The following is an 8,157-nucleotide window of genomic DNA, read 5'->3' as shown; positions in this document are numbered from 1 at the left end:
TCCATGTGTTAGAAACTATAAGGTTGAGAGGTTTGGTCAACATTGTTCTTACTGGTTTTGTTTTGAATATTTAAAAAACTGTACAAATAAAGGAAGATTATCATGCTTAAACATATCAAATCATTAATCACTTTATGATGATGCTGTACCAAAGTTTTGCTCTCAGGTACACACATTCCCCATCTCTACTTCCCCTATAGACACACAAACACACACACATACACGCGCCCAACAAATGAAAGAAAACTACTCACCAACCCACCTCCATGATAGATGAGATATATCCTGATTACATTGACAAAAGAGCTCCCAAAATCTCAAATCTGGAACTAATTTTATGGACTTTAGGAGTCGCTCCTTCAAAATTTTCATCCCTGCCATGAAAAGGAAAAACATTATGTATTTCTTCTTTTTCTTTAAAATTTCATCATAAGCCCCCTGGGCAAATTTAGCTGAGTTCTTGGAGATAGGGTGTACAACATTCTGAAACTATGGATTCTTCTCACCATTCAGCAAGTTGGCTCATGTCGTCCAGGCTAATTTATGCAACACCATTCATTCAGGTGACGCTGGTTTTTATTGCCCCCTCCCTCAAAATATATTTATTTGGCATATGTTCTCAGGTCAGGTACTAGGTGCATCTATTTAATTCAAAGTAAATATGAGGTCCCTGCTGTGCCACTCACTATCCATTTGACTTTGGGCAAGACATTTCATGGGCAGCTAGGTGGTGCACTGGATACAGTGCCAAGCTTGGAGTCAGGATGATTCTTCTTTTTGAGTTCAAATGCAGCCTCAGACACTTACTAGCTGTGTGACCCTGGGCAAGTCACTTAACCCTGTTTGCTTCAGTTCCTCACCTGTAAAATGAACTGGAGAAGGAAGTGGCAAACCAGTCCAGTATCTTTGCCAAGAAAACCCCAAATGGAGTCGCGAAGAGTCAGACATAACCAGTGACTGAACAACAACAAAGAGATGTCATGCTGTGATTTGTTATGCAATTCCACAACAATATAATCAGGTATCCTCAAAGTATCACATTTCCAAGGATACCTAAGGCCATATAGGTAGCAGTGATCAGGGACAGAATTTGAATCCAAGTCTTCCTAACTTCTCCCCACCACCTTGTCAAAGACTCTGATACCTACCAACTATTTAGCTGTGGTGTGGTGAGAAGTGGGTGAGGGGATGGGGGAAAAATGTTTCCATGCTGAATAAATTTCAAAACTGTCAATAACACCAAATATAAGCATGAGATTATAGCTGTAGAGCTGAAAGGACCTTAGAGGACATTAAGACTAACTTGCTCCCATTTTACACGTGAGTAAAGGAAAGAGAAGTTAAGTGATTTGCCCAGGGTCAAACAGCCGGTAAGTGTCTGTGGAAGGATTTGGACCCAGGCATTCCTGATTGCAATGTCATCACTCCATCCATTACCCAAGCAACAACTCTGATGCTTATAATCTAGAGAAGATGGGGTGCAATGGAATGGGGTCAGTTTCCATTTAAAGCAAACTACATCCCAAAAAGTTAGTAATATTGGATATATCATAAAGATAAGCACTTAAGGAAGGATTTTTTTTTTGCTTTGTTTGGTTTCATACGATATGGGAACATGATAAGTGTTTCTAAAGGACACATTCCAAAGGAATGTTGTGTGTATATGTGCTCTACTTTTGTTTGAAATATATGAAAATCTAAAAATTCTCCCATCACCAAAAGCCTCTGGGTCCTGAAAGAAAAACAATAAGGCAACTATGAGCAGAAACCTCATAAGCAAGCTGAGGCCCATGATGACATTTCAAGTCAGAGCTTTGCCCTCTGTTGGGTTGACTCCCATGGAGTTACGACCCTAAGGACTTAACTGTTTCTGTGGTCTCTGGTCTACCCCTCTGGCCATTTAAAAATACGTTTTTTAAAGAAGGGCTGCTGTCAAAGCTCATCTCTGTACTTTTTGCTGTCATGGGGTGAATCACATGAATGCTTACAGTTGGTAAATAGCTCTATTTCCAGCACTTTAAAAATGAACGAGAGAAACTTGAACTCTGAGGACTGTTAAGACTCACACAGAGGAGACAGAAACTGTTGTCTCGGTGATGCCCATTATTATTGTTCAGGTCAATCCACAGTGATGATTCCTTAGAAACAATTTTTTTCATTCTAGATTAAGAGTTCTTAACATCTTTTGTGTATTATGGCCCCCTCTGGCAGTCTGGAAAAACCTTCAGACCTTGTCTCAGAATAATGTTTTTAAATGCATTAAATAAAATACATAGGACTGCAAAGGAAACCAATTATGTTGAGATACAGTTCTCCAAGTATTTCTCCCCTCCAAGTTCACAGATCACCTTGCGATCTATGTAAGAACTTCTGTTATAGATGCTCTGACTGGTTTAGAGAAGATTCCTGTGAGCATATCCTTAGGGAATTTTATAGAAAACCCAGCACAAAGAGTAAAAATCGTGTGAATTTCCTTAAAGTTAAAAGAATGTATCTACAATAGGAGTCATGGTATCTCCTTTATTAGGTTTCACTAGACAGGGAAAGACAGTGAGACTGTGGGAGGGATGGGAGAGAGAGGGGGGATGGAAGAGAGAGAGAGATAAAGAGAAAAAGAGAGAGAAAGAGAGAGAGAGAAAAAAAGTAGTTAGACTTCTCTTTTAAGTCTTCTAAACCCTATAGCCAAGATTATGAAGCTGCTTTTATGCTGTAGTATTCCACCAGAAAAACAAATTAGGGTCTGGCTTTAAATTGCCTGATCCTGGATGGAGGTATGTGACACACAGGATTAAGAAAGATTGTGATATCTGATATGCTAATAACACATAAGCAAAAATCGAGGTATAAAATGAGTGTCCCATCAGGACCGCAGTAACTCATGCACACTTAATTTATCTGGAATGTAGCAGTGGTTATTACCATGAAATTCTCCAAGTATGAGTAATTACCACAATAACACCCTTAAAGCTTACAGATGCTTTCGAGTTTCAAGTGGGACATGGAGGGAAAAGAAAAGATCTAAGGTTCTTTTTTTTTTAATAAAAATCCAAACTATTTATATTGAGAAAAACGGTGGCAAATGACAAGCTTGTGAGAGAGGGAAAAAACAGGAAAGATCATTTTAATGAGATTCTTGGAACATCAAAAAAATCTTATTAATAAACCCAAGCTCAAAAACAGGGAAAGTCCTTCATGCTTGGATCTACATACATCCAACTAACAGTTTCTTGATAGAGAAAGAGCTGCAAATAGACTATAACAGCTTGATAATGTTCCTTTGGAAACCATGACAAGAGATTGGGAGTTCTTTCCTCTTTTTCAAATTAAAACAGCCATTTTGCAGGTTCACAAATTTTATCAAAAGGCTAAAATAAATCTGGGTGTCTGTTTTCTCTTTCATGATTAAGACAGAAAGTACCCGGTCAAGATCAATTTTAAATGTTTCATGGGAGAAATTCAATCCTTTACTTCCCCAGAAATGTTCAAGTTGAAGGGAAAATAATGGACCAACTAGAATCTAGCTGGCACACCTGGGCCTCAGCAAATGCAACCTGCCCAAATACCAAAGATTTTTAAAAAAAATTTTTTTAATCAGAATTTTTTTTTAAAGTCAATAAAAAGAGACACTTTAGTGAACTTCATTTTATAAAACTGAATTCCCCCCAGAATGAATGAGTTTCAGTTTTTCAATCAGGTTTTTTTCTTTTGCTAACTTCATTATTAACATGTTGAAAGTTGTGAAGTATATTACTAAATGTGAAGTCCTATTGCCATTGCAGTTATTACAAATTCTGAATAGCATTTCTCAATATGCTTGGAAAGATCCCATCTTCACAATTGAAACTAAGTGTGCCAGATTGCAATTAGGGAGATATTTGTGTTAAGACCATAACTTGGGTTCAAATGCCAGCTCTGCTACTTACTATCTACGTGATTTTGGACAAGTTACTTCTCTCTGGGTCTGCTTCCTCATTTGAAAAATGAAATTGTTGGACTAAGTTATCTACAAGGCTCTTTCAAGCTCTGAAACCTAGGATGTTTACATAGAAACATATTCCACCATTATAAATATAGGTTATAAATTTTCCCTACCCACATTGAGTTTGATTGAAATTATTCAAATAACCTTTCACAGAGAGTAGCATCACACTTAATTTCATATATCCCATATGTAGATGACGTAGAAAATACCACAAACTTAGTTTAGAGAGGCTCATTGCCAGAAATTTGGCCACTGGGTAATATTTTGGAGTTTTCTTGGGCACAGGTGCTAATGAAATCATCTAGGAATGCAGAACCATGTTTTGATGCATTCATGATCTCTTCATCTCATCAATGGGATTACTTCTTCCCATACAGAACATAATCTAGCCATACTTTCTCATCCTGTGCAACTCTGGTCCATATTCTCCCATGAATCTTCCACAAATAATTCACCAATTGCCACCTAGGAGGCAAGCAATCTAGCCTAGCTGAAGCAGCAGAGGGCCCTGGGAGAGCAATAGGAAGTGGCATGTGCTAGATGAGTCAAGCCACCACCATCACCTCCCCTCAGACCCTGCTAGAGACAGCCCAGGATCCTGAACCCCAGGAATTGGCTTGAGAATAACAGTGCCCTACAAACGACCAGCTTTGTTTTCAGCCTGGACCCCACAGCCGTCGTTGAGGGGAGAAATAACTGTAGAGAAGGGCCTCCACCTTTCTCACCGCTTACAATACCAACTACCAATCAACTGCAATGGACCAGCATGTAAAACCTGGGAGAGGCGTCTCAGGTCCCACCTCCAGCCCAGCCCTCACAGCCATCATCCTGGAAGTCAACCCCCATGAAGACGTGGTCTGATAACTGCTTCTGTGGGTGTTGCAATCATAGCTACTGAAGACCCAGATAAAAGAGTTCTTACCACCAACGTCATTCTCACTGTCCAACAGTTCAACATAAGAAACAAATATGATTTATCAGGGGAAATGATACTAGAGATGATACACTACCATTTGTTTTACCACCATACCCTAAGAAGAATGGGACTTTTCCATATGATTTGTAGCTGAAATTGGAATGAATTCCCTGAGAGCAAGGACTGTCTTACTTTCAATTTGTGTCCCTAGTGCTTATCACTAGATTTTGCACATAGCAAATGCTTAATTAAATGTTTTTTCATTCATTCATTCATCCTTCTAAAATAGATCTTTTAACATTCTGCAAGTACAAAGTACAGCGCCTGGGTTGTCCTGGTTTCTCTTGCTCTCATTACATGGCCAACCCACTTCATTTGCTGATTCTGCCTATTCTGGATGATATTTTTATGCCATTTCTTGTGCACAAGTCATCACTAGTAATATGCTGCAGCCTCATATATCTCTCCATTATTCTCTGCGTCACCTATAATCTCAGTTCTTCAGAGGCTAAAGTATCCCACTGCCATATAGCATCACCAGGACAACATCACTGTTAAACAAAAGATAGCCTTTTATTTCAGGGAGCTATGTGGGATCATTGAAAGCATTGTACAATTTCTCAAATGCAATCTATCCTGCTCTCCCCCTTCTAGTCAGTTCTAGTCCCAGCTCACTATTCATCTGCTATAGCTATCTAAGATATATAAACTGATGGACTAACTCAAAAAATTATGTATCAAATTTATATATCATTACCTGGACAATATGCATACTTCATCCCCTTTTTTGTATGTATTATTAAGCTAAATTTTTTTTGACTTATTGATTTTATTAACCAGATGCCTTTGTATTCATGGGCTTGATACAATCATCACAGCGCTATCTACAAGTTGGAATATCTAGATAACCTCACTATCCATAGCAGGGTGTGTATGTGGGGGGAGTGGGTTAAGCTTTTTGGTGTCAGGGACTCATTTGACCATCTGGTGAGCCTATGGATCTCTTCTCAGAACAATGGATAAAATAAAATACAAAGGAAATGAATTATATTGAAATTCAGTTTTCAAAATATTTTAAAACCAAGTTTATAGACTCCAACTTAAGAACCCTTGATGTATGCAGAATCCTTTTTCTATCTGGGCTCTGCACTGAACTTTCAACAGAACTCCCAGATAGGTCTCTCTGAGGTATGAAAGGAAAAGACTTGCCTTCATTAGTAAAATTAAATTTTCCCAGTGTCTAAATTCAAATGGCTTAGATATTAGCTTCTTAAATGCACAATATCCCTGTAAGACAGGCAGGAGAATATAGAATTCCATATTGAATGTAGAATCAGCTATTTGCTAAATAAGAGAATTTTTAAAATGCATCTCTCTCGTATTTTGTGAAGGTATTTCACAGTCAAGTTTGCACACATGTTCCATCGACATATGCTTTCTCTTCTCACTCCCACTATTGGAACCCCTAGCTCTCTTCAAGGCTCAGCTTAAGCTTAAGTGTTTTCTTCTTTCAATACCCTTTCCTGATGTCTCCAGTTTTCAATGTATTTCTTCTATCAAAATCTCTTTGCATTTCTATTATATAAAGTTTCTATTTATTTATCTGTGTATAGATAAGACTTTGAGAGCCCTTTGGATCTTGCATTGTGTCACCTCAGTAGAATGTAAGGGCCCTGAGGGCCGGGGCTATTTTATTTTGTATCTTAAGGTCTAGCAAAGTGCCTTGCGTATAGAAGGTATTTTAAATGCCTATTGTATTAAATTAGATATTTAGCCTACTTCTAGCCCTCATGTAAAATATTTGTATGTATGTAAAATGACATTTAATGTAAAAATTCCTGGGACTTTGACTAATAAACAAAAACTTCTGTTTTTCCATTTTGGAGATAAATCTGACTTATCTGTAAAACAGATCTGTGATGTGCTTTGATTAACCCAGCTAGCCAGTTAATAGCAGAACCAATACTAAAACTCCAACATTCTTCCTGTGCTCTACTCTAGGCTCTTAATCAGCAAGTCATACTTTCTTTGGATCTTACCTTGCAATTTGAAGGAGCATCTCAGCTTTCCTAGCCGTGCAAATGTTTTCTGCATTTTCTTAGTCCTGCTCTGCGTCATCTGCCTGTCAAGAAACCAGTTTCTTGTTTGATTGTTAATTGCCCTTTTTTATTATAGCATACACTTAAATTTTGGTAAGTAACTTGCTCGTCTTTGTAATTAGATATAGTAGTTAAAATATCTTTCAATTCACCATGGCCCTTTCCTTTAATCAACAGGGACTTACATTGCTGATGGGATCATATCTGAATTCCACCACAACATTACCCCTCCAAGAAAATCATGATGCAAATACATTTTGCAACTGGGAGAAAATAAAAGGTATGAGTTTTTTATTTTGCGCAATCTCCCGAAATGCTTAAACAAAACAAAGGTCAAATTCATTTTGTTCACTATTAATCAAGGAATAAAAGTTTTCTGGAAGAGTAGTAAAAAATAGTAACAAGATCTGATAGTGGTCAATAAAAGTAGAACTGGGACCCCACAATCACCACTTCTGATTTTTATCTCCTCTCGGGCTAGCCCCAGTTCTTTCAGGGTTCCCTCAGAATTTAACCCTCTAATGGCAAGAGATGCCAGGTCAGACTAATCCTAAGAGCAAATCAGACAATGGCCAAGTGGCTTTTGGGTAACAGGCTACTTTTAGTTGGTTGTTCCTGAACACTGTGCCTAGTAGAATAACATCATAAAACTTGCCTGGCCTGCTCTTTGAGATTCTCCAAAAATGCATGCGAACTCAAATCTAATGTTTTCTGGAATTGAAATTCATGTGCTCATATGCAGAAAACAAATGAGTTTCATTTCCCCTAATGTGACCAGGGAGTGGACTCCTGTAATGCCACTGCCCAAAACAGAAGCAAAACCAGACCTATATCCTCTTCAAATAGAGCCTAACCTAATTTCAATTCAACATTTATTGAATTTATTTATGTTTGTTATCTCCACTAGAGCTTTCTGTGGAGTGGAGGTGTAGGGATACACAAACAGAACTTAAGATGTATCCGGTCCTCCTGACCCATTAGGCCCTGTGGCCGTTGAAGGTATGCTCACACAGAACACGTAGAGTATTGAGGAAGAAAGAATGCAAGAGGTACCATGCTACACATGATAGGTGTATAGAAAAATGAACAAGATATCACTCCTATCCTTGAGTAGCTTTTAATCTAATTGCTAGAGTGGGAGTGAAACTCATACACAAATT

Source organism: Vombatus ursinus, unplaced genomic scaffold (genome assembly GCF_900497805.2).
Source record: "Vombatus ursinus unplaced genomic scaffold, bare-nosed wombat genome assembly UNPS02014802.1, whole genome shotgun sequence".
Taxonomy (NCBI): domain Eukaryota; kingdom Metazoa; phylum Chordata; class Mammalia; order Diprotodontia; family Vombatidae; genus Vombatus; species Vombatus ursinus.
This window is presented reverse-complemented; position numbering follows the sequence as displayed.